This window comes from Pogona vitticeps, chromosome 6 (assembly GCF_051106095.1).
Source record: "Pogona vitticeps strain Pit_001003342236 chromosome 6, PviZW2.1, whole genome shotgun sequence".
NCBI lineage: Eukaryota > Metazoa > Chordata > Lepidosauria > Squamata > Agamidae > Pogona > Pogona vitticeps.
Window position 1 is genome coordinate 72,286,268 of NC_135788.1, and position 23,299 is coordinate 72,309,566.

The 23,299-nt window shown below is 55.2% G+C and overlaps 14 non-coding genes across 14 annotated transcripts; all 14 read left to right on the forward strand.

Moving 5' to 3' along the window:
- The first annotated feature begins 759 nt into the window (after positions 1–759).
- Positions 760–878, forward strand: LOC144583935 (5S ribosomal RNA). The gene has a single exon (XR_013537872.1). It is a non-coding gene; the product is annotated as a 5S ribosomal RNA (ribosomal RNA).
- A 1,195-nt stretch (positions 879–2,073) lies between these two features.
- Positions 2,074–2,192, forward strand: LOC144583946 (5S ribosomal RNA). The gene has a single exon (XR_013537884.1). It is a non-coding gene; the product is annotated as a 5S ribosomal RNA (ribosomal RNA).
- Positions 2,193–3,387: 1,195 nt separating this feature from the next.
- LOC144583957 (5S ribosomal RNA) lies at positions 3,388–3,506 on the forward strand. Its single transcript, XR_013537895.1, has one exon. It is a non-coding gene; the product is annotated as a 5S ribosomal RNA (ribosomal RNA).
- A 1,195-nt stretch (positions 3,507–4,701) lies between these two features.
- On the forward strand, positions 4,702–4,820 carry LOC144583878 (5S ribosomal RNA). Its single transcript, XR_013537823.1, has one exon. It is a non-coding gene; the product is annotated as a 5S ribosomal RNA (ribosomal RNA).
- A 1,195-nt stretch (positions 4,821–6,015) lies between these two features.
- LOC144583888 (5S ribosomal RNA) lies at positions 6,016–6,134 on the forward strand. The gene has a single exon (XR_013537833.1). It is a non-coding gene; the product is annotated as a 5S ribosomal RNA (ribosomal RNA).
- A 1,194-nt stretch (positions 6,135–7,328) lies between these two features.
- LOC144583899 (5S ribosomal RNA) lies at positions 7,329–7,447 on the forward strand. The gene has a single exon (XR_013537843.1). It is a non-coding gene; the product is annotated as a 5S ribosomal RNA (ribosomal RNA).
- Positions 7,448–8,642: 1,195 nt separating this feature from the next.
- LOC144583901 (5S ribosomal RNA) lies at positions 8,643–8,761 on the forward strand. The gene has a single exon (XR_013537844.1). It is a non-coding gene; the product is annotated as a 5S ribosomal RNA (ribosomal RNA).
- Positions 8,762–9,956: 1,195 nt separating this feature from the next.
- Positions 9,957–10,075, forward strand: LOC144583902 (5S ribosomal RNA). The gene has a single exon (XR_013537845.1). It is a non-coding gene; the product is annotated as a 5S ribosomal RNA (ribosomal RNA).
- Positions 10,076–11,270: 1,195 nt separating this feature from the next.
- On the forward strand, positions 11,271–11,389 carry LOC144583903 (5S ribosomal RNA). Its single transcript, XR_013537846.1, has one exon. It is a non-coding gene; the product is annotated as a 5S ribosomal RNA (ribosomal RNA).
- A 1,195-nt stretch (positions 11,390–12,584) lies between these two features.
- LOC144583887 (5S ribosomal RNA) lies at positions 12,585–12,703 on the forward strand. Its single transcript, XR_013537832.1, has one exon. It is a non-coding gene; the product is annotated as a 5S ribosomal RNA (ribosomal RNA).
- Positions 12,704–13,898: 1,195 nt separating this feature from the next.
- Positions 13,899–14,017, forward strand: LOC144583904 (5S ribosomal RNA). Its single transcript, XR_013537847.1, has one exon. It is a non-coding gene; the product is annotated as a 5S ribosomal RNA (ribosomal RNA).
- Positions 14,018–15,212: 1,195 nt separating this feature from the next.
- On the forward strand, positions 15,213–15,331 carry LOC144583910 (5S ribosomal RNA). The gene has a single exon (XR_013537850.1). It is a non-coding gene; the product is annotated as a 5S ribosomal RNA (ribosomal RNA).
- Positions 15,332–16,526: 1,195 nt separating this feature from the next.
- Positions 16,527–16,645, forward strand: LOC144583915 (5S ribosomal RNA). Its single transcript, XR_013537853.1, has one exon. It is a non-coding gene; the product is annotated as a 5S ribosomal RNA (ribosomal RNA).
- Positions 16,646–17,840: 1,195 nt separating this feature from the next.
- Positions 17,841–17,959, forward strand: LOC144583918 (5S ribosomal RNA). The gene has a single exon (XR_013537855.1). It is a non-coding gene; the product is annotated as a 5S ribosomal RNA (ribosomal RNA).
- The last annotated feature ends 5,340 nt before the right edge of the window (positions 17,960–23,299 follow it).

Genomic DNA, 23,299 nt, shown 5'->3' on the forward strand with positions numbered 1-23,299 from the left:
GTCTTGGAAGAAGCCCAGGGTGCCGGTGGGGCACGGGTTCTGCGCGACTCCGATGATAAGTTGGTTTTGCCCGAAGGTTTGGGACTAAGAAGGAGCGGGGTTGCGACTAAGAGGTTTGAATGTTAAAGAGCGGGAGAGCTGAAGGGGCCCGAGCTGCTGCGCCAGAAAGAGTGCTGCGTCCCTGGCCAACCTGGTCTCGGTAGAGCCGCTGACCGTTCGTTCGCTTTGGCGGCATGGAGACACATGGTGACGTCGTGTAGCTGATGTGGAACGGAGGTAATCTTTCATTTTTGGTTTTGGAAGAGTCCGCATGTGGAGGCCCTTGTTGCTTGTTGTGTCTGGCCAGGCCAGGGGAGGAGGAGATCTTGGAAGTTGGTCTGAATGCGAAAGTGAAAAGGAGAGGCGAGGTGTGAAATTGTAGAAGCAGCCCCTGGCGGTTTGGTGTTTGGTAGGTGTAGGGGAGTGAAATGGCAGGATGTTGTTGTTGTGGTCGAGTGGGGGGTGTTGTGTTGGAGCGTTGTGAATGAGAGGGGAGCCACTTTGTGGGTGCGTGGTTGCAGGTTGGATGAGGAGGCGGGTCAGTCAAGTCAGTGGTCGGTAGAAGACTAGGAAGAATTTTTTCTGGTTCCGTAGGCGTAGGCAGAATCCGCAGGAGGGTTCCGTGGGCAGTGAAAGGTCAGAGGTGAGGCCGAGGTACGTACGTCTGGGGCTTGGCCGGGCGGTTTCGCCTTGAAGAGAGGCAAAGAGAGCAGTCCCTCTGCCTACGGCCATACCACCCTGAACACGCCCGATCTCGTCTGATCTCGGAAGCTAAGCAGGGTCGGGCCTGGTTAGTACTTGGATGGGAGACCGCCTGGGAATACCGGGTGCTGTAGGCTTTTGCTTCCTCGATGGCCTTTTGCTGCCGCCAAGGGCTCGCCCTTCCTCTTTTGCAGGGGCGGGGGCAAGGTGGCTTAGGAGCCTGCCCGCGGAGCGGAGAAGAAGGACAGGAGACGGCAAGACCAGCGCTGGCAGTTCGACTCTGCACAGCTCGAAAGAGGAAAACCCCGCTCTCAGCCCGCCTGCAGAAGGAGGGCTGCGAAGACGACCCACCCAGGAAGCTGTCCGGTTCGGACAGCTAGCCCTCTTAGTCTGTGCAAGCGCCATGGAAAAGAAGAGGAGCAAGCTAAATTAATTAGCTATTCAATTCCAGGAGAACGGAAAAGCCCGAAAGGGATACCTCGGGGGCCCCTCGAAGCCAACTGTTGTACGTGGACGTGAGCTTTCGTGGATAAAACCCACTTCCCGAGACGGAGGAGCAGTCCGGCATGGGTGGTCTTGGAAGAAGCCCAGGGTGCCGGTGGGGCACGGGTTCTGCGCGACTCCGATGATAAGTTGGTTTTGCCCGAAGGGTTGGGACTAAGAAGGAGCGGGGTGGCGACTAAGAGGTTTGAATGTTAAGGAGCGGGAGAGCTGAAGGGGCCCGAGCTGCTGCGCCAGAAAGAGTGCTGCGTCCCTGGCCAACCTGGTCTCGGTAGAGCCGCTGACCGTTCGTTCGCTTTGGCGGCATGGAGACACATGGTGACGTCGTGTAGGTGATGTGGAACGGAGGTAATCTTTCATTTTCGGTTTTGGAAGAGTCCGCATGTGGAGGCGCTTGTTGCTTGTTGTGTCTGGCCAGGCCAGGGGAGGAGGAGATCTTGGAAGTTGGTCTGAATGCGAAAGTGAAAAGGAGAGGCGAGGTGTGAAATTGTAGAAGCAGCCCCTGGCGGTTTGGTGTTTGGTAGGTGTAGGGGAGTGAAATGGCAGGATGTTGTTGTTGTGGTCGAGTGGGGGGTGTTGTGTTGGAGTGTTGTGAATGAGAGGGGAGCCACTTTGTGGGTGCGTGGTTGCAGGTTGGATGAGGAGGCGGGTCAGTCAAGTCAGTGGTCGGTAGAAGACTAGGAAGAATTTTTTCTGGTTCCGTAGGCGTAGGCAGAATCCGCAGGAGGGTTCCGTGGGCAGTGAAAGGTCAGAGGTGAGGCCGAGGTACGTACGTCTGGGGCTTGGCCGGGCGGTTTCGCCTTGAAGAGAGGCAAAGAGAGCAGTCCCTCTGCCTACGGCCATACCACCCTGAACACGCCCGATCTCGTCTGATCTCGGAAGCTAAGCAGGGTCGGGCCTGGTTAGTACTTGGATGGGAGACCGCCTGGGAATACCGGGTGCTGTAGGCTTTTGCTTCCTCGATGGCCTTTTGCTGCCGCCAAGGGCTCGCCCTTCCTCTTTTGCAGGGGCGGGGGCAAGGTGGCTTAGGAGCCTGCCCGCGGGGCGGAGAAGAAGGACAGGAGACGGCGAGACCAGCGCTGGCAGTTCGACTCTGCACAGCTCGAAAGAGGAAAACCCCGCTCTCAGCCCGCCTGCAGAAGGAGGGCTGCGAAGACGACCCACCCAGGAAGCTGTCCGGTTCGGACAGCTAGCCCTCTTAGTCTGTGCAAGCGCCATGGAAAAGAAGAGGAGCAAGCTAAATTAATTAGCTGTTCAATTCCAGGAGAACGGAAAAGCCCGAAAGGGATACCTCGGGGGCCCCTCGAAGCCAGCTGTTGTACGTGGACGTGAGCTTTCGTGGATAAAACCCACTTCCCGAGACGGAGGAGCAGTCCGGCGTGGGTGGTCTTGGAAGAAGCCCAGGGTGCCGGTGGGGCACGGGTTCTGCGCGACTCCGATGATAAGTTGGTTTTGCCCGAAGGGTTGGGACTAAGAAGGAGCGGGGTTGCGACTAAGAGGTTTGAATGTTAAAGAGCGGGAGAGCTGAAGGGGCCCGAGCTGCTGCGCCAGAAAGAGTGCTGCGTCCCTGGCCAACCTGGTCTCGGTAGAGCCGCTGACCGTTCGTTCGCTTTGGCGGCATGGAGACACATGGTGACGTCGTGTAGCTGATGTGGAACGGAGGTAATCTTTCATTTTCGGTTTTGGAAGAGTCCGCATGTGGAGGCGCTTGTTGCTTGTTGTGTCTGGCCAGGCCAGGGGAGGAGGAGATCTTGGAAGTTGGTCTGAATGCGAAAGTGAAAAGGAGAGGCGAGGTGTGAAATTGTAGAAGCAGCCCCTGGCGGTTTGGTGTTTGGTAGGTGTAGGGGAGTGAAATGGCAGGATGTTGTTGTTGTGGTCGAGTGGGGGGTGTTGTGTTGGAGCGTTGTGAATGAGAGGGGAGCCACTTTGTGGGTGCGTGGTTGCAGGTTGGATGAGGAGGCGGGTCAGTCAAGTCAGTGGTCGGTAGAAGACTAGGAAGAATTTTTTCTGGTTCCGTAGGCGTAGGCAGAATCCCCAGGAGGGTTCCGTGGGCAGTGAAAGGTCAGAGGTGAGGCCGAGGTACATACGTCTGGGGCTTGGCCGGGCGGTTTCGCCTTGAAGAGAGGCAAAGAGAGCAGTCCCTCTGCCTACGGCCATACCACCCTGAACACGCCCGATCTCGTCTGATCTCGGAAGCTAAGCAGGGTCGGGCCTGGTTAGTACTTGGATGGGAGACCGCCTGGGAATACCGGGTGCTGTAGGCTTTTGCTTCCTCGATGGCCTTTTGCTGCCGCCAAGGGCTCGCCCTTCCTCTTTTGCAGGGGCGGGGGCAAGGTGGCTTAGGAGCCTGCCCGCGGGGCGGAGAAGAAGGACAGGAGACGGCGAGACCAGCGCTGGCAGTTCGACTCTGCACAACTCGAAAGAGGAAAACCCCGCTCTCAGCCCGCCTGCAGAAGGAGGGCTGCGAAGACGACCCACCCAGGAAGCTGTCCGGTTCGGACAGCTAGCCCTCTTAGTCTGTGCAAGCGCCATGGAAAAGAAGAGGAGCAAGCTAAATTAATTAGCTATTCAATTCCAGGAGAACGGAAAAGCCCGAAAGGGATACCTCGGGGGCCCCTCGAAGCCAACTGTTGTACGTGGACGTGAGCTTTCGTGGATAAAACCCACTTCCCGAGACGGAGGAGCAGTCCGGCGTGGGTGGTCTTGGAAGAAGCCCAGGGTGCCGGTGGGGCACGGGTTCTGCGCGACTCCGATGATAAGTTGGTTTTGCCCGAAGGGTTGGGACTAAGAAGGAGCGGGGTTGCGACTAAGAGGTTTGAATCTTAAAGAGCGGGAGAGCTGAAGGGGCCCGAGCTGCTGCGCCAGAAAGAGTGCTGCGTCCCTGGCCAACCTGGTCTCGGTAGAGCCGCTGACCGTTCGTTCGCTTTGGCGGCATGGAGACACATGGTGACGTCATGTAGCTGATGTGGAACGGAGGTAATCTTTCATTTTCGGTTTTGGAAGAGTCCGCATGTGGAGGCGCTTGTTGCTTGTTGTGTCTGGCCAGGCCAGGGGAGGAGGAGATCTTGGAAGTTGGTCTGAATGCGAAAGTGAAAAGGAGAGGCGAGGTGTGAAATTGTAGAAGCAGCCCCTGGCGGTTTGGTGTTTGGAAGGTGTAGGGGAGTGAAATGGCAGGATGTTGTTGTTGTGGTCGAGTGGGGGGTGTTGTGTTGGAGCGTTGTGAATGAGAGGGGAGCCACTTTGTGGGTGCGTGGTTGCAGGTTGGATGAGGAGGCGGGTCAGTCAAGTCAGTGGTCGGTAGAAGACTAGGAAGAATTTTTTCTGGTTCCGTAGGCGTAGGCAGAATCCGCAGGAGGGTTCCGTGGGCAGTGAAAGGTCAGAGGTGAGGCCGAGGTACGTACGTCTGGGGCTTGGCCGGGCGGTTTCGCCTTGAAGAGAGGCAAAGAGAGCAGTCCCTCTGCCTACGGCCATACCACCCTGAACACGCCCGATCTCGTCTGATCTCGGAAGCTAAGCAGGGTCGGGCCTGGTTAGTACTTGGATGGGAGACCGCCTGGGAATACCGGGTGCTGTAGGCTTTTGCTTCCTCGATGGCCTTTTGCTGCCGCCAAGGGCTCGCCCTTCCTCTTTTGCAGGGGCGGGGGCAAGGTGGCTTAGGAGCCTGCCCGCGGGGCGGAGAAGAAGGACAGGAGACGGCGAGACCAGCGCTGGCAGTTCGACTCTGCACAACTCGAAAGAGGAAAACCCCGCTCTCAGCCCGCCTGCAGAAGGAGGGCTGCGAAGACGACCCACCCAGGAAGCTGTCCGGTTCGGACAGCTAGCCCTCTTAGTCTGTGCAAGCGCCATGGAAAAGAAGAGGAGCAAGCTAAATTAATTAGCTATTCAATTCCAGGAGAACGGAAAAGCCCGAAAGGGATACCTCGGGGGCCCCTCGAAGCCAACTGTTGTACGTGGACGTGAGCTTTCGTGGATAAAACCCACTTCCCGAGACGGAGGAGCAGTCCGGCGTGGGTGGTCTTGGAAGAAGCCCAGGGTGCCGGTGGGGCACGGGTTCTGCGCGACTCCGATGATAAGTTGGTTTTGCCCGAAGGGTTGGGACTAAGAAGGAGCGGGGTTGCGACTAAGAGGTTTGAATCTTAAAGAGCGGGAGAGCTGAAGGGGCCCGAGCTGCTGCGCCAGAAAGAGTGCTGCGTCCCTGGCCAACCTGGTCTCGGTAGAGCCGCTGACCGTTCGTTCGCTTTGGCGGCATGGAGACACATGGTGACGTCATGTAGCTGATGTGGAACGGAGGTAATCTTTCATTTTCGGTTTTGGAAGAGTCCGCATGTGGAGGCGCTTGTTGCTTGTTGTGTCTGGCCAGGCCAGGGGAGGAGGAGATCTTGGAAGTTGGTCTGAATGCGAAAGTGAAAAGGAGAGGCGAGGTGTGAAATTGTAGAAGCAGCCCCTGGCGGTTTGGTGTTTGGAAGGTGTAGGGGAGTGAAATGGCAGGATGTTGTTGTTGTGGTCGAGTGGGGGGTGTTGTGTTGGAGCGTTGTGAATGAGAGGGGAGCCACTTTGTGGGTGCGTGGTTGCAGGTTGGATGAGGAGGCGGGTCAGTCAAGTCAGTGGTCGGTAGAAGACTAGGAAGAATTTTTTCTGGTTCCGTAGGCGTAGGCAGAATCCCCAGGAGGGTTCCGTGGGCAGTGAAAGGTCAGAGGTGAGGCCGAGGTACGTACGTCTGGGGCTTGGCCGGGCGGTTTCGCCTTGAAGAGAGGCAAAGAGAGCAGTCCCTCTGCCTACGGCCATACCACCCTGAACACGCCCGATCTCGTCTGATCTCGGAAGCTAAGCAGGGTCGGGCCTGGTTAGTACTTGGATGGGAGACCGCCTGGGAATACCGGGTGCTGTAGGCTTTTGCTTCCTCGATGGCCTTTTGCTGCCGCCAAGGGCTCGCCCTTCCTCTTTTGCAGGGGCGGGGGCAAGGTGGCTTAGGAGCCTGCCCGCGGGGCGGAGAAGAAGGACAGGAGACGGCGAGACCAGCGCTGGCAGTTCGACTCTGCACAACTCGAAAGAGGAAAACCCCGCTCTCAGCCCGCCTGCAGAAGGAGGGCTGCGAAGACGACCCACCCAGGAAGCTGTCCGGTTCGGACAGCTAGCCCTCTTAGTCTGTGCAAGCGCCATGGAAAAGAAGAGGAGCAAGCTAAATTAATTAGCTATTCAATTCCAGGAGAACGGAAAAGCCCGAAAGGGATACCTCGGGGGCCCCTCGAAGCCAACTGTTGTACGTGGACGTGAGCTTTCGTGGATAAAACCCACTTCCCGAGACGGAGGAGCAGTCCGGCGTGGGTGGTCTTGGAAGAAGCCCAGGGTGCCGGTGGGGCACGGGTTCTGCGCGACTCCGATGATAAGTTGGTTTTGCCCGAAGGGTTGGGACTAAGAAGGAGCGGGGTTGCGACTAAGAGGTTTGAATCTTAAAGAGCGGGAGAGCTGAAGGGGCCCGAGCTGCTGCGCCAGAAAGAGTGCTGCGTCCCTGGCCAACCTGGTCTCGGTAGAGCCGCTGACCGTTCGTTCGCTTTGGCGGCATGGAGACACATGGTGACGTCGTGTAGCTGATGTGGAACGGAGGTAATCTTTCATTTTCGGTTTTGGAAGAGTCCGCATGTGGAGGCGCTTGTTGCTTGTTGTGTCTGGCCAGGCCAGGGGAGGAGGAGATCTTGGAAGTTGGTCTGAATGCGAAAGTGAAAGGAGAGGCGAGGTGTGAAATTGTAGAAGCAGCCCCTGGCGGTTTGGTGTTTGGTAGGTGTAGGGGAGTGAAATGGCAGGATGTTGTTGTTGTGGTCGAGTGGGGGGTGTTGTGTTGGAGCGTTGTGAATGAGAGGGGAGCCACTTTGTGGGTGCGTGGTTGCAGGTTGGATGAGGAGGCGGGTCAGTCAAGTCAGTGGTCGGTAGAAGACTAGGAAGAATTTTTTCTGGTTCCGTAGGCATAGGCAGAATCCCCAGGAGGGTTCCGTGGGCAGTGAAAGGTCAGAGGTGAGGCCAAGGTACGTACGTCTGGGGCTTGGCCGGGCGGTTTCGCCTTGAAGAGAGGCAAAGAGAGCAGTCCCTCTGCCTACGGCCATACCACCCTGAACACGCCCGATCTCGTCTGATCTCGGAAGCTAAGCAGGGTCGGGCCTGGTTAGTACTTGGATGGGAGACCGCCTGGGAATACCGGGTGCTGTAGGCTTTTGCTTCCTCAATGGCCTTTTGCTGCCGCCAAGGGCTCGCCCTTCCTCTTTTGCAGGGGCGGGGGCAAGGTGGCTTAGGAGCCTGCCCGCGGGGCGGAGAAGAAGGACAGGAGACGGCGAGACCAGCGCTGGCAGTTCGACTCTGCACAACTCGAAAGAGGAAAACCCCGCTCTCAGCCCGCCTGCAGAAGGAGGGCTGCGAAGACGACCCACCCAGGAAGCTGTCCGGTTCGGACAGCTAGCCCTCTTAGTCTGTGCAAGCGCCATGGAAAAGAAGAGGAGCAAGCTAAATTAATTAGCTATTCAATTCCAGGAGAACGGAAAAGCCCGAAAGGGATACCTCGGGGGCCCCTCGAAGCCAACTGTTGTACGTGGACGTGAGCTTTCGTGGATAAAACCCACTTGCCGAGACGGAGGAGCAGTCCGGCGTGGGTGGTCTTGGAAGAAGCCCAGGGTGCCGGTGGGGCACGGGTTCTGCGCGACTCCGATGATAAGTTGGTTTTGCCCGAAGGGTTGGGACTAAGAAGGAGCGGGGTTGCGACTAAGAGGTTTGAATCTTAAAGAGCGGGAGAGCTGAAGGGGCCCGAGCTGCTGCGCCAGAAAGAGTGCTGCGTCCCTGGCCAACCTGGTCTCGGTAGAGCCGCTGACCGTTCGTTCGCTTTGGCGGCATGGAGACACATGGTGACGTCGTGTAGCTGATGTGGAACGGAGGTAATCTTTCATTTTCGGTTTTGGAAGAGTCCGCATGTGGAGGCGCTTGTTGCTTGTTGTGTCTGGCCAGGCCAGGGGAGGAGGAGATCTTGGAAGTTGGTCTGAATGCGAAAGTGAAAAGGAGAGGCGAGGTGTGAAATTGTAGAAGCAGCCCCTGGCGGTTTGGTGTTTGGTAGGTGTAGGGGAGTGAAATGGCAGGATGTTGTTGTTGTGGTCGAGTGGGGGGTGTTGTGTTGGAGCGTTGTGAATGAGAGGGGAGCCACTTTGTGGGTGCGTGGTTGCAGGTTGGATGAGGAGGCGGGTCAGTCAAGTCAGTGGTCGGTAGAAGACTAGGAAGAATTTTTTCTGGTTCCGTAGGCATAGGCAGAATCCCCAGGAGGGTTCCGTGGGCAGTGAAAGGTCAGAGGTGAGGCCGAGGTACGTACGTCTGGGGCTTGGCCGGGCGGTTTCGCCTTGAAGAGAAGCAAAGAGAGCAGTCCCTCTGCCTACGGCCATACCACCCTGAACACGCCCGATCTCGTCTGATCTCGGAAGCTAAGCAGGGTCGGGCCTGGTTAGTACTTGGATGGGAGACCGCCTGGGAATACCGGGTGCTGTAGGCTTTTGCTTCCTCGATGGCCTTTTGCTGCCGCCAAGGGCTCGCCCTTCCTCTTTTGCAGGGGCGGGGGCAAGGTGGCTTAGGAGCCTGCCCGCGGGGCGGAGAAGAAGGACAGGAGACGGCGAGACCAGCGCTGGCAGTTCGACTCTGCACAACTCGAAAGAGGAAAACCCCGCTCTCAGCCCGCCTGCAGAAGGAGGGCTGCGAAGACGACCCACCCAGGAAGCTGTCCGGTTCGGACAGCTAGCCCTCTTAGTCTGTGCAAGCGCCATGGAAAAGAAGAGGAGCAAGCTAAATTAATTAGCTATTCAATTCCAGGAGAACGGAAAAGCCCGAAAGGGATACCTCGGGGGCCCCTCGAAGCCAACTGTTGTACGTGGACGTGAGCTTTCGTGGATAAAACCCACTTCCCGAGACGGAGGAGCAGTCCGGCGTGGGTGGTCTTGGAAGAAGCCCAGGGTGCCGGTGGGGCACGGGTTCTGCGCGACTCCGATGATAAGTTGGTTTTGCCCGAAGGGTTGGGACTAAGAAGGAGCGGGGTTGCGACTAAGAGGTTTGAATCTTAAAGAGCGGGAGAGCTGAAGGGGCCCGAGCTGCTGCGCCAGAAAGAGTGCTGCGTCCCTGGCCAACCTGGTCTCGGTAGAGCCGCTGACCGTTCGTTCGCTTTGGCGGCATGGAGACACATGGTGACGTCATGTAGCTGATGTGGAACGGAGGTAATCTTTCATTTTCGGTTTTGGAAGAGTCCGCATGTGGAGGCGCTTGTTGCTTGTTGTGTCTGGCCAGGCCAGGGGAGGAGGAGATCTTGGAAGTTGGTCTGAATGCGAAAGTGAAAAGGAGAGGCGAGGTGTGAAATTGTAGAAGCAGCCCCTGGCGGTTTGGTGTTTGGAAGGTGTAGGGGAGTGAAATGGCAGGATGTTGTTGTTGTGGTCGAGTGGGGGGTGTTGTGTTGGAGCGTTGTGAATGAGAGGGGAGCCACTTTGTGGGTGCGTGGTTGCAGGTTGGATGAGGAGGCGGGTCAGTCAAGTCAGTGGTCGGTAGAAGACTAGGAAGAATTTTTTCTGGTTCCGTAGGCGTAGGCAGAATCCGCAGGAGGGTTCCGTGGGCAGTGAAAGGTCAGAGGTGAGGCCGAGGTACGTACGTCTGGGGCTTGGCCGGGCGGTTTCGCCTTGAAGAGAGGCAAAGAGAGCAGTCCCTCTGCCTACGGCCATACCACCCTGAACACGCCCGATCTCGTCTGATCTCGGAAGCTAAGCAGGGTCGGGCCTGGTTAGTACTTGGATGGGAGACCGCCTGGGAATACCGGGTGCTGTAGGCTTTTGCTTCCTCGATGGCCTTTTGCTGCCGCCAAGGGCTCGCCCTTCCTCTTTTGCAGGGGCGGGGGCAAGGTGGCTTAGGAGCCTGCCCGCGGGGCGGAGAAGAAGGACAGGAGACGGCGAGACCAGCGCTGGCAGTTCGACTCTGCACAACTCGAAAGAGGAAAACCCCGCTCTCAGCCCGCCTGCAGAAGGAGGGCTGCGAAGACGACCCACCCAGGAAGCTGTCCGGTTCGGACAGCTAGCCCTCTTAGTCTGTGCAAGCGCCATGGAAAAGAAGAGGAGCAAGCTAAATTAATTAGCTATTCAATTCCAGGAGAACGGAAAAGCCCGAAAGGGATACCTCGGGGGCCCCTCGAAGCCAACTGTTGTACGTGGACGTGAGCTTTCGTGGATAAAACCCACTTCCCGAGACGGAGGAGCAGTCCGGCGTGGGTGGTCTTGGAAGAAGCCCAGGGTGCCGGTGGGGCACGGGTTCTGCGCGACTCCGATGATAAGTTGGTTTTGCCCGAAGGGTTGGGACTAAGAAGGAGCGGGGTTGCGACTAAGAGGTTTGAATCTTAAAGAGCGGGAGAGCTGAAGGGGCCCGAGCTGCTGCGCCAGAAAGAGTGCTGCGTCCCTGGCCAACCTGGTCTCGGTAGAGCCGCTGACCGTTCGTTCGCTTTGGCGGCATGGAGACACATGGTGACGTCGTGTAGCTGATGTGGAACGGAGGTAATCTTTCATTTTCGGTTTTGGAAGAGTCCGCATGTGGAGGCGCTTGTTGCTTGTTGTGTCTGGCCAGGCCAGGGGAGGAGGAGATCTTGGAAGTTGGTCTGAATGCGAAAGTGAAAAGGAGAGGCGAGGTGTGAAATTGTAGAAGCAGCCCCTGGCGGTTTGGTGTTTGGTAGGTGTAGGGGAGTGAAATGGCAGGATGTTGTTGTTGTGGTCGAGTGGGGGGTGTTGTGTTGGAGCGTTGTGAATGAGAGGGGAGCCACTTTGTGGGTGCGTGGTTGCAGGTTGGATGAGGAGGCGGGTCAGTCAAGTCAGTGGTCGGTAGAAGACTAGGAAGAATTTTTTCTGGTTCCGTAGGCATAGGCAGAATCCCCAGGAGGGTTCCGTGGGCAGTGAAAGGTCAGAGGTGAGGCCGAGGTACGTACGTCTGGGGCTTGGCCGGGCGGTTTCGCCTTGAAGAGAGGCAAAGAGAGCAGTCCCTCTGCCTACGGCCATACCACCCTGAACACGCCCGATCTCGTCTGATCTCGGAAGCTAAGCAGGGTCGGGCCTGGTTAGTACTTGGATGGGAGACCGCCTGGGAATACCGGGTGCTGTAGGCTTTTGCTTCCTCGATGGCCTTTTGCTGCCGCCAAGGGCTCGCCCTTCCTCTTTTGCAGGGGCGGGGGCAAGGTGGCTTAGGAGCCTGCCCGCGGGGCGGAGAAGAAGGACAGGAGACGGCGAGACCAGCGCTGGCAGTTCGACTCTGCACAACTCGAAAGAGGAAAACCCCGCTCTCAGCCCGCCTGCAGAAGGAGGGCTGCGAAGACGACCCACCCAGGAAGCTGTCCGGTTCGGACAGCTAGCCCTCTTAGTCTGTGCAAGCGCCATGGAAAAGAAGAGGAGCAAGCTAAATTAATTAGCTATTCAATTCCAGGAGAACGGAAAAGCCCGAAAGGGATACCTCGGGGGCCCCTCGAAGCCAACTGTTGTACGTGGACGTGAGCTTTCGTGGATAAAACCCACTTCCCGAGACGGAGGAGCAGTCCGGCGTGGGTGGTCTTGGAAGAAGCCCAGGGTGCCGGTGGGGCACGGGTTCTGCGCGACTCCGATGATAAGTTGGTTTTGCCCGAAGGGTTGGGACTAAGAAGGAGCGGGGTTGCGACTAAGAGGTTTGAATCTTAAAGAGCGGGAGAGCTGAAGGGGCCCGAGCTGCTGCGCCAGAAAGAGTGCTGCGTCCCTGGCCAACCTGGTCTCGGTAGAGCCGCTGACCGTTCGTTCGCTTTGGCGGCATGGAGACACATGGTGACGTCATGTAGCTGATGTGGAACGGAGGTAATCTTTCATTTTCGGTTTTGGAAGAGTCCGCATGTGGAGGCGCTTGTTGCTTGTTGTGTCTGGCCAGGCCAGGGGAGGAGGAGATCTTGGAAGTTGGTCTGAATGCGAAAGTGAAAAGGAGAGGCGAGGTGTGAAATTGTAGAAGCAGCCCCTGGCGGTTTGGTGTTTGGAAGGTGTAGGGGAGTGAAATGGCAGGATGTTGTTGTTGTGGTCGAGTGGGGGGTGTTGTGTTGGAGCGTTGTGAATGAGAGGGGAGCCACTTTGTGGGTGCGTGGTTGCAGGTTGGATGAGGAGGCGGGTCAGTCAAGTCAGTGGTCGGTAGAAGACTAGGAAGAATTTTTTCTGGTTCCGTAGGCGTAGGCAGAATCCCCAGGAGGGTTCCGTGGGCAGTGAAAGGTCAGAGGTGAGGCCGAGGTACGTACGTCTGGGGCTTGGCCGGGCGGTTTCGCCTTGAAGAGAGGCAAAGAGAGCAGTCCCTCTGCCTACGGCCATACCACCTTGAACACGCCCGATCTCGTCTGATCTCGGAAGCTAAGCAGGGTCGGGCCTGGTTAGTACTTGGATGGGAGACCGCCTGGGAATACCGGGTGCTGTAGGCTTTTGCTTCCTCGATGGCCTTTTGCTGCCGCCAAGGGCTCGCCCTTCCTCTTTTGCAGGGGCGGGGGCAAGGTGGCTTAGGAGCCTGCCCGCGGGGCGGAGAAGAAGGACAGGAGACGGCGAGACCAGCTCTGGCAGTTCGACTCTGCACAACTCGAAAGAGGAAAACCCCGCTCTCAGCCCGCCTGCAGAAGGAGGGCTGCGAAGACGACCCACCCAGGAAGCTGTCCGGTTCGGACAGCTAGCCCTCTTAGTCTGTGCAAGCGCCATGGAAAAGAAGAGGAGCAAGCTAAATTAATTAGCTATTCAATTCCAGGAGAACGGAAAAGCCCGAAAGGGATACCTCGGGGGCCCCTCGAAGCCAACTGTTGTACGTGGACGTGAGCTTTCGTGGATAAAACCCACTTCCCGAGACGGAGGAGCAGTCCGGCGTGGGTGGTCTTGGAAGAAGCCCAGGGTGCCGGTGGGGCACGGGTTCTGCGCGACTCCGATGATAAGTTGGTTTTGCCCGAAGGGTTGGGACTAAGAAGGAGCGGGGTTGCGACTAAGAGGTTTGAATCTTAAAGAGCGGGAGAGCTGAAGGGGCCCGAGCTGCTGCGCCAGAAAGAGTGCTGCGTCCCTGGCCAACCTGGTCTCGGTAGAGCCGCTGACCGTTCGTTCGCTTTGGCGGCATGGAGACACATGGTGACGTCGTGTAGCTGATGTGGAACGGAGGTAATCTTTCATTTTCGGTTTTGGAAGAGTCCGCATGTGGAGGCGCTTGTTGCTTGTTGTGTCTGGCCAGGCCAGGGGAGGAGGAGATCTTGGAAGTTGGTCTGAATGCGAAAGTGAAAAGGAGAGGCGAGGTGTGAAATTGTAGAAGCAGCCCCTGGCGGTTTGGTGTTTGGTAGGTGTAGGGGAGTGAAATGGCAGGATGTTGTTGTTGTGGTCGAGTGGGGGGTGTTGTGTTGGAGCGTTGTGAATGAGAGGGGAGCCACTTTGTGGGTGCGTGGTTGCAGGTTGGATGAGGAGGCGGGTCAGTCAAGTCAGTGGTCGGTAGAAGACTAGGAAGAATTTTTTCTGGTTCCGTAGGCGTAGGCAGAATCCCCAGGAGGGTTCCGTGGGCAGTGAAAGGTCAGAGGTGAGGCCGAGGTACATACGTCTGGGGCTTGGCCGGGCGGTTTCGCCTTGAAGAGAGGCAAAGAGAGCAGTCCCTCTGCCTACGGCCATACCACCCTGAACACGCCCGATCTCGTCTGATCTCGGAAGCTAAGCAGGGTCGGGCCTGGTTAGTACTTGGATGGGAGACCGCCTGGGAATACCGGGTGCTGTAGGCTTTTGCTTCCTCGATGGCCTTTTGCTGCCGCCAAGGGCTCGCCCTTCCTCTTTTGCAGGGGCGGGGGCAAGGTGGCTTAGGAGCCTGCCCGCGGGGCGGAGAAGAAGGACAGGAGACGGCGAGACCAGCGCTGGCAGTTCGACTCTGCACAACTCGAAAGAGGAAAACCCCGCTCTCAGCCCGCCTGCAGAAGGAGGGCTGCGAAGACGACCCACCCAGGAAGCTGTCCGGTTCGGACAGCTAGCCCTCTTAGTCTGTGCAAGCGCCATGGAAAAGAAGAGGAGCAAGCTAAATTAATTAGCTATTCAATTCCAGGAGAACGGAAAAGCCCGAAAGGGATACCTCGGGGGCCCCTCGAAGCCAACTGTTGTACGTGGACGTGAGCTTTCGTGGATAAAACCCACTTCCCGAGACGGAGGAGCAGTCCGGCGTGGGTGGTCTTGGAAGAAGCCCAGGGTGCCGGTGGGGCACGGGTTCTGCGCGACTCCGATGATAAGTTGGTTTTGCCCGAAGGGTTGGGACTAAGAAGGAGCGGGGTTGCGACTAAGAGGTTTGAATGTTAAGGAGCGGGAGAGCTGAAGGGGCCCGAGCTGCTGCGCCAGAAAGAGTGCTGCGTCCCTGGCCAACCTGGTCTCGGTAGAGCCGCTGACCGTTCGTTCGCTTTGGCGGCATGGAGACACATGGTGACGTCATGTAGCTGATGTGGAACGGAGGTAATCTTTCATTTTCGGTTTTGGAAGAGTCCGCATGTGGAGGCGCTTGTTGCTTGTTGTGTCTGGCCAGGCCAGGGGAGGAGGAGATCTTGGAAGTTGGTCTGAATGCGAAAGTGAAAAGGAGAGGCGAGGTGTGAAATTGTAGAAGCAGCCCCTGGCGGTTTGGTGTTTGGAAGGTGTAGGGGAGTGAAATGGCAGGATGTTGTTGTTGTGGTCGAGTGGGGGGTGTTGTGTTGGAGCGTTGTGAATGAGAGGGGAGCCACTTTGTGGGTGCGTGGTTGCAGGTTGGATGAGGAGGCGGGTCAGTCAAGTCAGTGGTCGGTAGAAGACTAGGAAGAATTTTTTCTGGTTCCGTAGGCGTAGGCAGAATCCCCAGGAGGGTTCCGTGGGCAGTGAAAGGTCAGAGGTGAGGCCGAGGTACGTACGTCTGGGGCTTGGCCGGGCGGTTTCGCCTTGAAGAGAGGCAAAGAGAGCAGTCCCTCTGCCTACGGCCATACCACCCTGAACACGCCCGATCTCGTCTGATCTCGGAAGCTAAGCAGGGTCGGGCCTGGTTAGTACTTGGATGGGAGACCGCCTGGGAATACCGGGTGCTGTAGGCTTTTGCTTCCTCGATGGCCTTTTGCTGCCGCCAAGGGCTCGCCCTTCCTCTTTTGCAGGGGCGGGGGCAAGGTGGCTTAGGAGCCTGCCCGCGGGGCGGAGAAGAAGGACAGGAGACGGCGAGACCAGCTCTGGCAGTTCGACTCTGCACAACTCGAAAGAGGAAAACCCCGCTCTCAGCCCGCCTGCAGAAGGAGGGCTGCGAAGACGACCCACCCAGGAAGCTGTCCGGTTCGGACAGCTAGCCCTCTTAGTCTGTGCAAGCGCCATGGAAAAGAAGAGGAGCAAGCTAAATTAATTAGCTATTCAATTCCAGGAGAACGGAAAAGCCCGAAAGGGATACCTCGGGGGCCCCTCGAAGCCAACTGTTGTACGTGGACGTGAGCTTTCGTGGATAAAACCCACTTCCCGAGACGGAGGAGCAGTCCGGCGTGGGTGGTCTTGGAAGAAGCCCAGGGTGCCGGTGGGGCACGGGTTCTGCGCGACTCCGATGATAAGTTGGTTTTGCCCGAAGGGTTGGGACTAAGAAGGAGCGGGGTTGCGACTAAGAGGTTTGAATCTTAAAGAGCGGGAGAGCTGAAGGGGCCCGAGCTGCTGCGCCAGAAAGAGTGCTGCGTCCCTGGCCAACCTGGTCTCGGTAGAGCCGCTGACCGTTCGTTCGCTTTGGCGGCATGGAGACACATGGTGACGTCGTGTAGGTGATGTGGAACGGAGGTAATCTTTCATTTTCGGTTTTGGAAGAGTCCGCATGTGGAGGCGCTTGTTGCTTGTTGTGTCTGGCCAGGCCAGGGGAGGAGGAGATCTTGGAAGTTGGTCTGAATGCGAAAGTGAAAAGGAGAGGCGAGGTGTGAAATTGTAGAAGCAGCCCCTGGCGGTTTGGTGTTTGGTAGGTGTAGGGGAGTGAAATGGCAGGATGTTGTTGTTGTGGTCGAGTGGGGGGTGTTGTGTTGGAGCGTTGTGAATGAGAGGGGAGCCACTTTGTGGGTGCGTGGTTGCAGGTTGGATGAGGAGGCGGGTCAGTCAAGTCAGTGGTCGGTAGAAGACTAGGAATAATTTTTTCTGGTTCCGTAGGCGTAGGCAGAATCCCCAGGAGGGTTCCGTGGGCAGTGAAAGGTCAGAGGTGAGGCCGAGGTACATACGTCTGGGGCTTGGCCGGGCGGTTTCGCCTTGAAGAGAGGCAAAGAGAGCAGTCCCTCTGCCTACGGCCATACCACCCTGAACACGCCCGATCTCGTCTGATCTCGGAAGCTAAGCAGGGTCGGGCCTGGTTAGTACTTGGATGGGAGACCGCCTGGGAATACCGGGTGCTGTAGGCTTTTGCTTCCTCGATGGCCTTTTGCTGCCGCCAAGGGCTCGCCCTTCCTCTTTTGCAGGGGCGGGGGCAAGGTGGCTTAGGAGCCTGCCCGCGGGGCGGAGAAGAAGGACAGGAGACGGCGAGACCAGCGCTGGCAGTTCGACTCTGCACAACTCGAAAGAGGAAAACCCCGCTCTCAGCCCGCCTGCAGAAGGAGGGCTGCGAAGACGACCCACCCAGGAAGCTGTCCGGTTCGGACAGCTAGCCCTCTTAGTCTGTGCAAGCGCCATGGAAAAGAAGAGGAGCAAGCTAAATTAATTAGCTATTCAATTCCAGGAGAACGGAAAAGCCCGAAAGGGATACCTCGGGGGCCCCTCGAAGCCAACTGTTGTACGTGGACGTGAGCTTTCGTGGATAAAACCCACTTCCCGAGACGGAGGAGCAGTCCGGCGTGGGTGGTCTTGGAAGAAGCCCAGGGTGCCGGTGGGGCACGGGTTCTGCGCGACTCCGATGATAAGTTGGTTTTGCCCGAAGGGTTGGGACTAAGAAGGAGCGGGGTTGCGACTAAGAGGTTTGAATCTTAAAGAGCGGGAGAGCTGAAGGGGCCCGAGCTGCTGCGCCAGAAAGAGTGCTGCGTCCCTGGCCAACCTGGTCTCGGTAGAGCCGCTGACCGTTCGTTCGCTTTGGCGGCATGGAGACACATGGTGACGTCGTGTAGCTGATGTGGAACGGAGGTAATCTTTCATTTTCGGTTTTGGAAGAGTCCGCATGTGGAGGCGCTTGTTGCTTGTTGTGTCTGGCCAGGCCAGGGGAGGAGGAGATCTTGGAAGTTGGTCTGAATGCGAAAGTGAAAAGGAGAGGCGAGGTGTGAAATTGTAGAAGCAGCCCCTGGCGGTTTGGTGTTTGGTAGGTGTAGGGGAGTGAAATGGCAGGATGTTGTTGTTGTGGTCGAGTGGGGGGTGTTGTGTTGGAGCGTTGTGAATGAGAGGGGAGCCACTTTGTGGGTGCGTGGTTGCAGGTTGGATGAGGAGGCGGGTCAGTCAAGTCAGTGGTCGGTAGAAGACTAGGAAGAATTTTTTCTGGTTCCGTAGGCGTAGGCAGAATCCCCAGGAGGGTTCCGTGGGCAGTGAAAGGTCAGAGGTGAGGCCGAGGTACATACGTCTGGGGCTTGGCCGGGCGGTTTCGCCTTGAAGAGAGGCAAAGAGAGCAGTCCCTCTGCCTACGGCCATACCACCCTGAACACGCCCGATCTCGTCTGATCTCGGAAGCTAAGCAGGGTCGGGCCTGGTTAGTACTTGGATGGGAGACCGCCTGGGAATACCGGGTGCTGTAGGCTTTTGCTTCCTCGATGGCCTTTTGCTGCCGCCAAGGGCTTGTGACAAACCCAGACCTACTGGGATATGTCACACAGTTACACTAAGCTGCCACCAACCATTCCCTATAATAAGTCACACAGACCAGGGATGGATTTTTAAACAACAAAAAGAATAAAGTTTATTTTAAATACACACAGGGAAAAATAAGCAATCAGGTGAATAAAATAAAGTAACGTGGCTTATTTTCACACACACCAGCATACAGTTTGGTTCACCTAGAACCTTTAACTTAAAGCACAGACCCTGAACCCATCAGTTCTGGCTAACCAACAGACACCTGAACTTATCAGGTTGGTACTCTGACACACAGTAGTACCCTGTCAGACACCCAGACTCCCACAACAGCTTCTTCTTCCCCAGCTGCTGCTTCGTCCCAACCCAGTGTCTCACAGTCTGTCTCAGCATCTCCTCTTCACCACACAGGCATCACATATTTATACAGTACAGCCCCTCCTCCTGATGTCCCGCCTTCCACTCCCCATAGGATGGAACTTTCCCTCCAAACCCATGACAGACAGGTAACATCAGTGCTGTTATGTAACACCTCCCCTCTTTAAAAGTTGTTTTGTAGGGGGAAAGCTAAGGTGCTTTTCACCAAAAAACAACCTGTATAAAACACACAACAACAATTATACCTACCATATTATACTTACATATACTTACATTCCACGTTAAACATAGCAAATAGACATTTAAACATTTATCATTTACAGTACATCAATTTACCTTTATTAATACCAACCAAATTCAAAACCAGGTACATTTTAACTTTTTGTTTTCATTATATACATATAGTCCATGTTCTTTCGCCGTCTTCAGTCTTCAGGTCTTCTTGATAAGGCGTCAGCAACACAGTTCACTGACCCTCTGACCACCTTCACTTCAAAGTCATAGTCCTGTAAGTTCAAAGCCCACCTCATAAGTTTGCTATTGTGGGTTTTCATCGTCTTTAACCATTGCAATGGTGAATGGTCAGTACACAGAATAAAATGTCTTCCCCAGATGTAAGGCTTGGCCTTCTGGATCGCGTAGACTATGGCCAAACACTCCTTCTCCACGGTTGCCAAATGTCTCTCACCTTTTTGAAGTTTCCTACTCAGGTAGGATACTGGATGCTGGTCACCATTCTCATCCTCCTGGCACAGAACTGCTCCTACCCCGCTGTTAGACGCGTCGGTGTAGATGATAAACTCCCGGTCGAAGTCTGGAGCACGCAGGACAGGATAGTTGATTAACGCCTCCTTCAACCTCTGGAACGCCGCCTCACAGTCGCTGGTCCACGGGATGCGGTCATCAGCCTTCTTCCTCGTCAGATCGGTCAGCGGAGCCGCAATCTCGCTAAACCTCGGGATGAACTTTCTGTAGTAGCCCACCAACCCAAGAAATGATTTGACTTTTCTCTTGGTGGTGGGTCTAGGCCAATCACGAACAGCTTCTATTTTGGCCTCCAGGGGTTTTATCACTCCTCCCCCTACCATGTGACCCAAGTATTTTATTTCTGGGCTACCCAGCTGACACTTGCTGGCCTTTACTGTTAGCCCTGCTGCACTTAACCTCTGCAGCACTAACTCCAGGTGTATCAGGTGATCTTCCCAGGTATTACTGAAGATCCCTATGTCGTCAATGTAGGCCACTGTAAAGTCACTGAGCCCTGCCAAGGTCTGGTCCATCAGCCTTTGGAATGTGGCTGGTGCGTTTCTGAGACCAAAGCTCAGGACTCGAAACTCATAGAGACCAAAAGGGCTGCAAAAGGCAGTCTTTTCTTGATCCCTGGGATCAATTCTTAATTGCCAATATCCCTTTACCAGGTCCAATGATGAGATGAACCGACAACCCCCTATGGTTTCAATCAGGTTGTCTAGCCTGGGCATTGGGTAGGCATCAGGAGTGGTTACACGGTTTAATTTCCTGTAATCAACACAAAACCTAATGCTCCCATCAGGCTTGTCCACAAGGACTATCGGAGAGGACCAAGGACTAGAAGAGGGGACGATTATGTTCTCCCTAAGCATCTCGTCCAGCTCCTTCCGCACCTTGTCCCTATAGGGTCCCGTTACTCGGTATGGGGATACTGCCTGCGGGGGTGCATCCCCTGTGTGGATCCGATGCATCACTCCCTTCACTATCCCCGGCTTGTTGGAAAACACCTGGTGATATTTACCAAGCAGCATTTTTAGTTCTTGCTGCTGGTCTTGGGTGAGTGCAGGACTAATCTTTACCTCCTCTGGGTTGTATTTTACTTCCCCTCTACCCTCCCAGAAGGGTAATTCCGCTTCCTCACTCTCAGCTGCTTTCATCGCGAATAAAACCCTCTGTTCCCCTCTGTAGTAGGGTTTTAGGGCATTCACATGAACCACCCTCCTTGCTTGGTTCTCCTCCTGCTCTATAAGGTAGTTCAGGTCTGACATCTTGGAAATGACCCTATATGGTCCTGCCCATTTGAGCTGCAGTTTATTCTCTCTGCAGGGCCTAAGCCAAAGCACTTCCTCCCCTGGGTCAAAGTGCTTCTCTCTAGCTTTGTGGTCATACCATGTTTTCTGTCTGACCTTCTGAGCTTGCAGGTTTTCTGCTGCCAGCTCTAGCTTTCTCCTTAGGTCATTCATCAAGGTGTCTATGTAAGTCACAACGTCTTGTGGGTCATCCTGGGTGATCTGCTCCCAATTTTGTTTGATCAAATCAAGGGGCCCTTTCACCCCTAAGTGTGCAGCAAACATGTCAGAGTGACCCTTTTGTAAGATCATGGGGCGATACTTTTCAGGTACCACCCGCTGACTTCTGATCCCATCTCCCCCTTTTGAGATATTCCTCAGGGTTTCTCTATATAAAACCCCCTTTTTCTCCAGAAATCTCACTGGGGTTTCAGGTGTTAGCTGGGCGTCAGTCACCTGTTCAAAACACTTTTGGAGAGTGGCGTCTGCCTTTTGCTCCTGTCCAAATCTGCTGTCTGTGGTTAAGGTTTCCACCACAGCTTCTGAACTCCCCTCTGCTTCCGTCTCTGGCTCATCATTACCCCCCTGAACTGTCCCTGTGGTGGCTTGTGAGCGTGTAATCACTAGCACCCGTTTCACATGTTCAGCCAGGTCATTTCCCACGAGCACGGCTGCTGGCAGAGTCGATGAAATCGCTATCCGCCAATCTCCCCTCCAGCCTTGAAAGTTGACAGGTACCTCTGCTACTGGCAGAGAGATTATCTGCCCCTCAATCCCTGCCACCTTCATGCTCTCATTTGGGATTATATACTCCCTAGGGATGATATCTGGATGGCACAGGGTTCCATGGGAACAAGTGTCCCGCAGCCCCCTATACTGACGGTCAAGTATTCCTACGTCCACCCCTGCAGTCTCAACCAACTGAGAATCTGTTTTTATCAGCAAGCAGCGCTTTACCTCCATAAGAGGACCATTTTCCTCAGCCTGATCAGCAGAGGTAGCTGTTCCAGACTGAGTAGTCATGGCAACCGGCTCCCTCTGTGACACTGAGCCTTGCTCTTTCTGGACACAGAACACAGCTTTTGGCTTGGTCCCACTAGAATTCTGAGGCACCATTCCTTTTAGCTGCTTTAATTTCTCACACTCTGAGATTAGATGACCCTTTCCCTGACAGAAATAGCATTTTCTGGTGTACTTTGATTCTCTCTCATCTTGTTTTGGTTTTCCCTCCAAAATCTGAGGTCTTGGTTTCATGTCTGAGGGCTTCCCTTCACCATGGGCCCCTCCCCCTTGCTGGCTTTTCCCTTTTATTCTCAAATCCAGCTCCTTTTGCTTGGCCTCAAACTCAGCCCTGATCTGTAAAATTTCTTCCTCAGCCCTAGCTTTTATCTCTTTTACTTTTTCTTCAGTCTTATCTCTGATTTCTTTTAATTTAATGTCTTTTTGCTGAGTATATTTTTCAAGATCTTGCTCACTTTGTCTGACCTGAGCCTCATACTTTTCCTTCTTTGACATTTCTTCCCCTGATAAATTGTTAATAAACTTATTTAGGAACTTCAATTCCAATTGTACCAGTCTAATTTGGTGTTTCAGTTCCATCTCTTTTATCCTCATGGCCATTCCCCTTTTCTTGGCATCTGCCTCTGCCTGACAGATTTCAGCTCTTTCTTTTCTTCTGATTTCCATTTCCCTCACCCTCAGTTCATGCTGTTGGGCTAGGAGCATTTTTCTGAGTTCTGGGTTCTGCTCTCCTGTGCTGTCACCTTGCACTGAGCCAAATTCATCCTCAGAACCTTGGTCAATCTGGGGGTCTTTCACTTCACTCATGTCTGCTATCTGGCTTCGAGTCAAGGGCATAATCCCCCCTCAGAACAGGCTGCTTTAAAAAGTCAAGCCTCAAAATAAAACGACCACTTTTTTCCTTCTTGCCTCAGAACCAGCTCTCCTAGAGATTGCTGCTGTTCTTCAGCACTAAAGTTGCAACAGTATCGAGTCAGAGCCTACCCCCCTCTGCTGGGCCTCTCAGCTGGCAAGCTAGCTCACTGTTGCTACGCAGTTTTGCCTCAGCGTTTTCCCGCCAAAATCAGGCTGCCTCAGAGCACCTTAATCTAAGTCTCCCCAGTTGGCACGTTCTTCTACTAGTGCACCTCCCCGTGAGGTACACCTAGAAGATTACCTACGCGCCTCAGACTGTCCCTGACTAGACCCCCCTTGCTCTGGGCACACCTGCCAAGGCTTTGCTGGACCGCTGGACAACTGGACCAGTCGTATCCCACACGCTGGACACCAATCAAAGTGACAAACCCAGACCTACTGGGATATGTCACACAGTTACACTAAGCTGCCACCAACCATTCCCTATAATAAGTCACACAGACCAGGGATGGATTTTTAAACAACAAAAAGAATAAAGTTTATTTTAAATACACACAGGGAAAAATAAGCAATCAGGTGAATAAAATAAAGTAACGTGGCTTATTTTCACACACACCAGCATACAGTTTGGTTCACCTAGAACCTTTAACTTAAAGCACAGACCCTGAACCCATCAGTTCTGGCTAACCAACAGACACCTGAACTTATCAGGTTGGTACTCTGACACACAGTAGTACCCTGTCAGACACCCAGACTCCCACAACAGCTTCTTCTTCCCCAGCTGCTGCTTCGTCCCAACCCAGTGTCTCACAGTCTGTCTCAGCATCTCCTCTTCACCACACAGGCATCACATATTTATACAGTACAGCCCCTCCTCCTGATGTCCCGCCTTCCACTCCCCATAGGATGGAACTTTCCCTCCAAACCCATGACAGACAGGTAACATCAGTGCTGTTATGTAACAGGGCTCGCCCTTCCTCTTTTGCAGGGGCGGGG